Source organism: Erinaceus europaeus, chromosome 3 (assembly GCF_950295315.1).
Source record: "Erinaceus europaeus chromosome 3, mEriEur2.1, whole genome shotgun sequence".
Taxonomy (NCBI): domain Eukaryota; kingdom Metazoa; phylum Chordata; class Mammalia; order Eulipotyphla; family Erinaceidae; genus Erinaceus; species Erinaceus europaeus.
In genome coordinates this window covers 182158716-182169007 of record NC_080164.1, presented here as the reverse complement: position 1 = coordinate 182169007, position 10292 = coordinate 182158716, and positions in this window count along the sequence as shown.

Sequence of the window (10292 nt, the reverse complement as noted above, 5' to 3'; positions counted from 1 at the left end):
AGGACCAGTGGCGTAAGTATCCTAGTTAGAGCCCCGGGCTCTCCACCTGCAGGGGAGTTGATTCACAGGCAGTGAAGCAGGTCTGCAGCTGTCTATCTTTCTCTCCCCCTCTCTGTCTTCCCCTCCTCTCTCTATTTCTCTCTATCCTACGCAACAATGATGACATTAATAATAACTACAACAATAAAAAAACAACAAGGGCAACAAAAGGGAATGAATGAATAAATATAAAAAAAGAAAAAGAACTCTAATGCCTAAATTAAAGTATCATACAACCACTCTAATGAAAGCAGAAATTGGCACACAAATAGGCAAAATGAAAAATCCAAATATGAGTCAAGTATCCATAAGCATTTAGACTATGGTCAAAGTAAATTGAAATCAGTGGAGAAATACGGATTATTTAATAAACTGGGTTGAGACAGTAGGCAACCTGTCACTGAGAAATTAATTGGGAAGATTCATCTACTTCAACATCAAAATAGCTGTCAAATAATTGAATATTTAAATGTAAAATCCAGAAAGATGACAGTGAAACCCTCCAGATATTTAAATGAGATTATTGCATTCACTGTCTGGATATTGGAAAGTCCACAACATTGCACTGTGGTAGTAGACATTAAAAGGGGAAAGTTGGTGTGGGTGATTTTGAAGAGACAGCCTTGGTGAGTTTCCCAGTTGGTTAAATGCTGGTCAGTGGGGAAGAAGAAAGGACAGATAGAAAATGACTAATTTCTATCTTCGAATCACTGAATTTGCACTGATATCAAGCCTCTACACAGATCATCCTTGCAGTTTCTCAAGGCTGGTCTCCAGTCTGTTTCTTTCTAAAAATTCAAATTGACTGGCTTTTTATCAAAATTCAATCCATCTATTTTTGTTCTGAATAATTACATCTTGAGACAACTGAGTTCCTTTGATTTATTTTTACTTTGGGGGCACTCCTGATCAAAAACACACTTGAATATCTGTATTTATGACAGTTGGCTAATGCCTACCATCTTGTCTTGGTTAACTCTACTATCCTACAACAGGTTCATGTCTACAATATTATGTTGCCCTTGGCTACTTGACCTAGAAGTTCTAGTACTACTTAATTCTTTGTGCATCGGTCCTAGAAGAGTATCTCAGACTCAATAATGCCTACGACACTATAGCAGTTAGTATTCAGCAAGTCAATGATCATCTCAGGGATGTTTTCATGGGTCAAATGATGCATCCCTCAAATTCAGAAGTTGGATTTTTTTATTAGTGAGTTAATAATGACTGACAAGATTGTGGGATGAGTGAGGTAAAAGTCCACATAATTCCCACCACCAGAGTTCCATATACCATTGGAATTAAAGAAGCCAGACCTTCCACCTTCTGCACCTCATATAGTTCTTCAGCCCATATTCTTAGAAGGATAAGTAGGGAAGCTTCCAATGAGAGAGAAGAAGAGAAATAGATACCTGCAGCATTGCTCCACTACTCGTGATACACACACACACACACACACACACACACACACACACACACACACACACAGTCATACCATTGTAGTTTTCTTTTGAATGGAAGAGAAAAAATAAATTCCTTCTGAATCTCTAGCAGTTAGGACAACAACATGTGATCTGATTTTTTGAGGGTTGTACTAGATTTGAAATAAAGAATATTAAGAAGGTGACAGGCATGGTGAGAGGATCACATGGCCGACATTATAACTTCTGGCATCGGTGAACTCATAAATATTGGGAACCCAATTGAGGGGAAGCCCTCAAGGTGTGACTAGACTATGTGTGCTGTGCCTAACTATACATCATCTGGACTTCAGCCCTTGGCCTTCACATGTTTCCTTTCTTCTTACTAGTGAAGAGATTATCTTGTTAGCAAGTTAGAGTTTTGATCAAGAAAAATAAAACATGTAGAAAGCTCTCTCATGATGAAATTTATTGAATTTCACCCCATTATTGGTCCTTAAATATTTTATTAGTGGAAAAATTATGAATATTTTGAATAATTAACTCTTTCCTTTCACTCCTCTTAGACTTAATAGAAAAAATTTAGGGAGAAGGGTAAATGTATTGATGCATAAACTAGTTTACTAAGGATACCAAAACTAAGTGCTATAAATGGAGACACATGGTCTCAGAGTCTAGAAATTCCAGTGGAAAATGTAGGCTAAATGTATTACTTCTGCAGAAGGAAAATACAGTCGATAATCCCTTCCTACTTTCTGGTTATACTGCAGTGTTTGGTGTCTTTAACTTACAGATGCATTACCTGGGGCAGGGTGCAGGTACACGTAATTATGTACACACATAGTGCACAAGAACTTAAGTTCAAGCCCCCCCTGTAGGAAGAAAGCTCAAAAGGGTGAAACTGGGCTTCAGGTGTCTCTTTGTCTCTTTCCTTCTCTACCTCCTCCCCTCTCAATTTCTTTTTCTCATCAATTTCAACCTTTTGGAAACTGTCCAGAGACCAGGGGGAAGAGGTACAGCATAATGGCATATGGCTATTCAAAGAGACTTTCATGCCTGAGACCACACAGTCCCAGGTTCAATTTCCCTCACCACCATATGCTATAACTGAGCAGTGCTATGGCAAAAACAAAAAATTAAACAAGTAAAAAAAAAAATCTCCAAAAGAAAAATCTTATCAGTTGATCTTAGATAGAAATGGCTTTTCTTTTTTTTTTTTCTATTTTTTTCATGCTTTTTTATTTTCTTTCCACCCCCTCTCGTAGCTATTTCCTTTTCTGACCTGCCACTTCTGTTTCAGAAGATATAAAGGCAGTTTTCTCTGATCAATAAAGGCATTATTACATTGCGTTCCCACTAAACCACGAGTTCCTGGTTCCTCTCCTGTGCCGCTGAGTAAGCAGCAGCCCAGGTTGGCTCTGGTCGAGTTCTCTCCCCCACGACACGACCAGACAGGATAGCCCTATGGGATATGAATAGCAATATTTTTAAAGACTTTCTTTTTTTAAAAAAATGTATTTATTTATTTGATTTGCTAGAACAGAGAGACATTGAGAGGGGAGATAAAAAGAAAGAAGGAGCAAGAGAGACACCTAATGCCCTGAATCAACACTCATGAAGCTTCCACCCCCCCCTTGCAGGTGGGGATTTGAACCTGAATCCCTGCTCATGGGATTCAGGTTCTAACATGCTCTAACCAGGTGTACCACCAACTGGTCCTCACTGAGATCATTATTTAATCCATCATATGAATTTAAAGTTAATTATTTTTTTTTCCTTAAAATTTTTTAAATTTTTTTAATTATCTTTATTTATTATTATTTATTTATTTATTTTTTTTAATTTAAGAAAGGATTAATTAACAAAACCATAGGGTAGAAGGGGTACAACTCCACACAATTCCCACCGCCCAATCTCCATATCCCACCCCCTCCCCCGATAGCTTTCCCATTCTCTATCCCTCTGGGAGCATGGACCCAGGGTCATTGTGGGTTGCAGAAGGTAGAAGGTCTGGCTTCTGTAATTGCTTCCCCGCTGAACATGGGCGTTGACTGGTCGGTCCATACTCCCAGTCTGCCTCTCTCTTTCCCTAGTAGGGTGGGTCTCTGGGGAAGCTGAGCTCCAGGACATATTGGTGGGGTCTTCAATCCAGGGAAGTCTGGCCGGCATCCTTATGACACCTGGAACCTGGTGACTGAAAAGAGAGTTAACATACAAAGCCAAACAAATTGTTGAGCAATCATGGACCCAAAGCTTGGAAAAGTGAAGAGGAAGTATTAGGGAGGTACTCACTGCAAACTCTAGTGTACTTCTGCTTTCTTACTTTGGTGCCATACTCCAAACTCAGTCAATTTCTGCTTTGCGTTGCTACTTCTTCTTCTTTTTTTTTTTACATGCATAACATTCCCCAGATTCCCATTTAACAATACAACCCCCACTATTTCATTCATCATTTTTCATGGACCTGTATTCTCGCCACCCACCCACCCACCCCAGAGTCTTTTACTTTGGTGTAATACTCCAATTCCATTTCAGGTTCGACTTGAGTGAAAAAAGTCAGAAACAGAAGGATGAATACGGGATGATCTCACTCTCAGGCCGAAGTTGAAAAACAAGATTAGAAAAGAAAACACAAGTCGAACCTAAAGTTAATTATTTAATCCATCATATGAATCAGTTTTCAATTTGTTCTAGTAAGGTAGACAGAGTTGAGGATGGTTGTCCCTTGATTTGTGAAAAACAAACAAACAAACAAACCCTCAGTAAACTAAAAGTATGTATATTCCCTTCAGGGTTAAAGCTGGGGCTCAGTGCCTGCACTATGAATCACTCCTGGACCATTTTTGTTCCCTTATTGCCCTCACTGTTGTTATTATTGTGATTGCTGCCATTGCTATTGTTGTTGGATAGGAGAGAGAGAAATTGAGAAAAGAAGGGAAGACAGAGATGGGGAGTGAAAGACAGATTATCTGCAGACCTGCTTTACCTTTTGTGAAGCCACTTCCTTGCAGGTGGCAAGCTGGAGGCTCAAACCAGAATTTTTAAGCCAGTCCTTGTGCTTCATGCCATATGTGCTTAACCTGCTGCGCTACTCCCCCGCCACTGAGATATTTAAGAATAACAGAATTAGAAAATGTTCACCATCATCTCTCAAGAGAAAACTGTCAATTATTTTGAATTAGAAACACTGACTATTTTCCATGCTGACAAGTAATTGTCATTCACTTGAAAGGATTTACTGATGGCAGAGATGGCTCCTCTTATAATGACTTAATAAAGTTAAGGTTAGACTGTGGGCTAAATTATTGTTCAGCTGCCTCCAAGGAAATGGAATGTCTATTTAAAAAAAATCCTACAAAGGACTAGAAACCATTCTAAGAAAGAAACTAAACAAAACAAGAATATCTGAACCACAAAGGCAATTGTACTTATTAGTCTCTTAAATTGAAATGTTAGAACTTCATTGGAGAAACCATTCATATTAATTAATATGTGCTGTTTCTTCTCCAGCAAGATTATATCCAAGTTAAAACAAAGACTGAAGTAGGACCTACTCTTGAATGCAAATATAAATTAATTTTATTTGCCCCTAATTAAATGTTATCAGCAGTTGTCTATTTTTAAGTAAAGAGAAGCTATTGTTTTTGTCTTTCTCTTTTCATTAGCATTTCCTAAAGATATATTATTGCTGGATTTATTTGGGGGAAAGTAGCAGGCATTTGCTTTAATTTTTAACTCTGATTCTTAATCGGTGATAACTGATTAAGCCTAATGTCTCTCATACAGAGTATTTCCTTTTGCCACTATCCAATTGTCATTCCTTAAAAGAGGCTCCCACTTGACCCCTTCACATACAAGCATATGCAGGTCTAAACTGGTACTTCAGGCTAAGATTCTAATTTTTTTCTGTGCAATCTTGGTTCATGTGCTAACATCTGTTTCATAAACAATCCAAATTCTGAAATAATTCCTCTTTGGGACACTCAAAATGTGGACCACAGGAAAGTTGCTTACATTGTTCAAAACTGTGAATTCAAACACTTGTAAAACTCAAAGACGATTTAAGAGGCAGAAAAATTGAGCCCTATATTGTATTTACTTTAAAGATTTATTTTGTTTTATATGAGATAGAAAGATGGAGAGAAAGAGGCCAAGGTCCCCTTCTGGCACATGCTATGCCAGGGATTACACCAAGAGGCTCAAGCTCCACCAATTATGTTATTTCCCAAGATACTGACATATATTTTTGCAGAAAATAAAAATAATGCGGTCATTAGATAGGAATTAACCTCACTTCAGAAGGATTGCGTATTATTCAGGAAAGGACATACTAAGTTTGATTTGATTTGATTTTTTTGTCACTACCAGAGTTATTGCTGGGGCTCTGTGATGGACCTATAAATCTATCCCTCCCTGTGTACATTTTCTTTCCTTTTCTTCTTCTTTCTATTTTACTTGATGGAGCAGAGAAAAAGCAAGGGATGAGGGAGAGATAGAGTGGAAGAGAGGAAAAAAAGAGGCACCTGCAGACCTGCTTCACTGCTCTTGATGTGTTCTCCCTGCAATAAGGGAGTAGGGCTTGGGTTCTTACATACAGTAACATGCGTTTAATCAGGTGTACCATTGCTTGATTCACAAGTAATTTTTTATTACAAGTATAATTTTTTTCATCTTTTTATTTTTTTATTTATAAAAAGAAAACACTGTCAAAACCATATGATAAGAGGGGGTACTACTCCACACAATTCCTACCACCAGAACTCTGTATCTCATCCCCTCCCTTGATAGCTTTCCTATTCTTCAACCCTCTGGAAGTATGGACCCAAGGTCATTAACTCTTCTAATCCTGCCATTCCTAGTCCTTGTATGTGCAATGAAAGATAATTCTATCATGCTCAGAACTTGTTATCCTTTTGATTCCTATATATTTTTAATCACTTTCTTCACTTTAATTCATCTTAGATGGGGATTTAAGGAATCATGTTAAGTGAGATCAGTCAGAAAGAAAAGGATGAATATGGGATGATCTCACTCACAGACAGAAGTTTAAAAATACCTCCCTGGGCAGACGACTTCACCAATGTGTCCTGGAACCTCACCTTGCCAGAACCTTACCCCACAAGGAAAAGTAGAGACAGGTAGGGGTGAGGATAAACATGTTAATGCCTATGTCTAGAAGAGACACAGTTGCAGAAGCCAGACCTTCCACCTTCTGCACCCCATAAATATATGTGGTCTATACTCCCTGAAGGGTAAAAAGTAGGGAACCTTCCAATGGAGGAGATGGGATATAGCACTCTGGCTGTGGGAACGGTATAAATTGTACCCCTCCTATCTCACAATCTTGTCAGCCATTACTAAATCACTAATAATAATAATAGTAGTAGTAATAATAGGAATAATGGTAATAATAATAAATTGAAAATTAAGAAAAACACAAAGCAGAACTTGGGTTAGGTCTGGTACATTGCACCAAAGTAAAAGACTCTGGGTGTGTGTGTGTGTGTGTGTGTGTGTGTGTGTGTGTGTGTGTGTGTGTGTTTGGTTGGGGGTCATGTCAGGTCCTGGAACATGATGGCGGAGGAGATAGGAATAGATTCTAGGCAGGTTTTTGAAATATGACAAATCAGGCTATCTAAACTAACTCCTCTCTCTTGTTCATTGAGAATGTTTAGCATATAGGTCAAATAAATATTTGACTTCTAGTAAGGAAAGGGCTGGGGAGACAAGTAGGCAGTTAGGAAGGGTCAAGATGGAGCAAAGATTAAGAAAGCTAAAAAAAATGGAGGCAGATCCAGATTCTTCTGTCAATATGCTTTGTGTGCAGTGTAAGACAGAATATCAGCATCATAATCACACCATAGTTCTTTGTGTTTGAGTCTGTCTGTGGGCCATGAAGTCCATATTCCTGAAGCCATTTGAAGGAATCTCCTATTTCCCTGAATATGTTTGTCTACAAGTTCCTTTTGTCTTTAGCTGCATGGCCTTCCTATTTCTAAGTGTACAGAATGCAGGATCAACTAAAAATAAATATTTGCCTTATTAACATGCATGCTCATTTGCCAATTTCTTTTTTTAACACCAGAGCCTTGTCTACAGATGAGGTCTGTGAAACCTCTATGGATCTGATTTTACTTCTAATTACATGTGTTCTTCATTTGCAGCTAAAAGTAACTCTTGTCACCATGCCTGTCAAATCTGATCCATGACACTTTAATTACTATAATTTATTTTGCCTGCAACAGCAGGCAAAATGTCCACATAGATATGTGTTAGGCCAATTCCTTATTCAAGGAAATTACACTTTGTATTTTAAGAAAGCTGTGTTTTGGTTGTGGTCTTTCTATGTACCCCTGAAATAGCTAGACGTGCTTCTTTCCTTTCTTACTGGGGAATGATTCTGTTAGAGAGCTGCTATTCTGCAGAGGAAAGAAGCAAAAATAGACTGAAGTAGATGCCAGCAGCTCTGCTCAGTCTCCAGATTTGGGGCATTATCCTATGATGTGATCTTGAGTCCTTGAAGCAGTCACTTACTTGAGTTCTCCTGCAAATAGTTTCCTCATTGCTGGGATGGACATAGTGACATCATCTTCCTGAGAACAGAAACCAGGGATGACACATTCACTGTGTCAAATTCAGGGAATACCAGCTGACTATGTTCTGTAGATTCCCTCCTGCCCTCTAGATGCTAGCTTTCAGATTGCCAGGAAGTATGGCATCACTACTTATGCCACCCAGGCTGTGATTATGTGTCATGACAACCTTAGAGAAAGCAGACAGTGTTATTATTGCGAAGGGTCCTTGCATGTTTCTGCCTCCCATAATTCCTTGCAGTTTTCGGAACACACAACAGCTTCAGCCCTGAGGCTGTGTTTACCCAAGACAGCTGGCTGGCAAGGAGAATTGTGAGGTGAAATCCCCGAGTTGACACAGACCTTTGAGTCTCCCTTTAAATTTTGTCCACTCCCTGCCCCCACTACTGTATCAACACTCTTTTCATTTTACCTGGCAGTGAAATTCCAGCATGCTCAGGCTCAGTCATTATTTCCAGCTCTGGTTTGTAGCATGGGGAGCAATAGCCCTGAGATACGAAGCAATTTCCCCAGCCATCAGCTTGATGTTCTGTCTCGTCACAGCACCAAGGAGAAAATGGGAACTCACAGAGGTTAAGTGGCTTAACTTTGGATGTCAGACAGGTGGTCTTTTGACCTTGGCATCCTCTCTCTACTCTTACAGGGAAAGTAGAGAAGCCTTGTTCTGCAGAGGATGGCTATGAATTAAACAGTGTTTCCATATAAAATTATTCTGGGCTATTTAGGAAAGGATAGAATTGATAGTGAGTGATGGATGCAACGCCTGCCAGATGCACTGATGTAGATGAACGAGGTTTTCAAATGCCAAATAACACCGTGACAAAAATGACAGTCATCTTCCCACTGTGAGTGGGCCTGGCACCAGGGATGGGACCAGCCTGCCTTTGTTTCTGAAGCAACTTAGCTTCTGCATAACATTTGGGTGAGGCTGGTAGCTTCCCTTGTTTCAATTTTGATGCATCATTCTGGTGACTTTCTTTGGCATAAAGGTCACCTGGGGTGTGGTGGGCTGTGACACAGCTCGATAAGCACACATATTATTAAGCACAAGGACCCTGCTCCCCACCTGTTGGGGGTGTTGGGGGGTGTTGGGGAGTGTTGGGGGGAGTCACTTCACAAGCGATGAAGCAGGTCTGCAGGTGTCTTTCTTTCTCCCTCTCTACCCTCCCTCCCCTCTCAGTTTCTCTCTGTTCTGTCCAATAAAATGAAAAAAATGGCCTCCAGAAACAGTGGGATTTGTAGTGCTGGCACTGAGCCCCAGAGAGAACCCTGGAGAAACACACACACACACACACACACACACACACACACACACACACACACACACACACACACACACACACACACACACACACACACACACACACACACACGTCACCTGCTCTGCTCTTGGAATCATACAGTCTGATGTTATTCTAGTTGTATGGCTTGGAACAAGTGGTTTAAGCTCACAAAGACTCAATGTTCTCATCAACAAGATGGGTACAGTTAAAAACTATGTGAATATGGAATGATCGTACTCACAGACAGAAGTTAAAAAAAAAAGAAAAGAAGGGCTGAAGTTGATGTGTTGCACCAAAGGACTCTGGGGGCATGGTGGAGTGTTCAAGTCCCGGGTCATGATGGCAGAGGAGCGCCTGGGTGGGGGTTAGAGTGTTATGTGGAAAACTGAGAAATGTTACACATGGAGCAACTACTGTGTTTTACTGTTGACTTTGAACCATTAACCCCCTCCCAATTATACTGTAATTTATGTAATACTGACTGTAGTTTTCTTGGGTGTGTGTGTTCAGCATTATAAATGCTTCATAGCTCATTTAAAATGTGACTTTTCAAGCAGCTATCTGGATCTCCCATCCCGCTACTCATTCACTGACTACATCAATGTTTCTTTCCCCACAATGCACACAACACGGTGTTGAACTTGGATGGCAGTTCTCTGGGCTCAGTTAGGTGATGTGTGTGTGTAGAGAACTAGAAGATGTTAGACTGATGTTTTCCTTTTTTTTTTCACTTATATTTATTTTAGTTTTTATTGCCACCAGGTCATCATGGGGGGGGGGGTTACTGACTACACAGTGAATCCATCTCTCCCAGTGGCTTTTTTTTTTCTTTCATTCATTTGATAGGACAAAGAGAATTGAGAAAGAAGAGTATAAGGAAAGAAAACAAGGAAGATAAAGGGAAAGAGAAAGAGAGAATGAGAAAGAGGAGAAAGTGAAAGAAAGGGTCAGGCGGT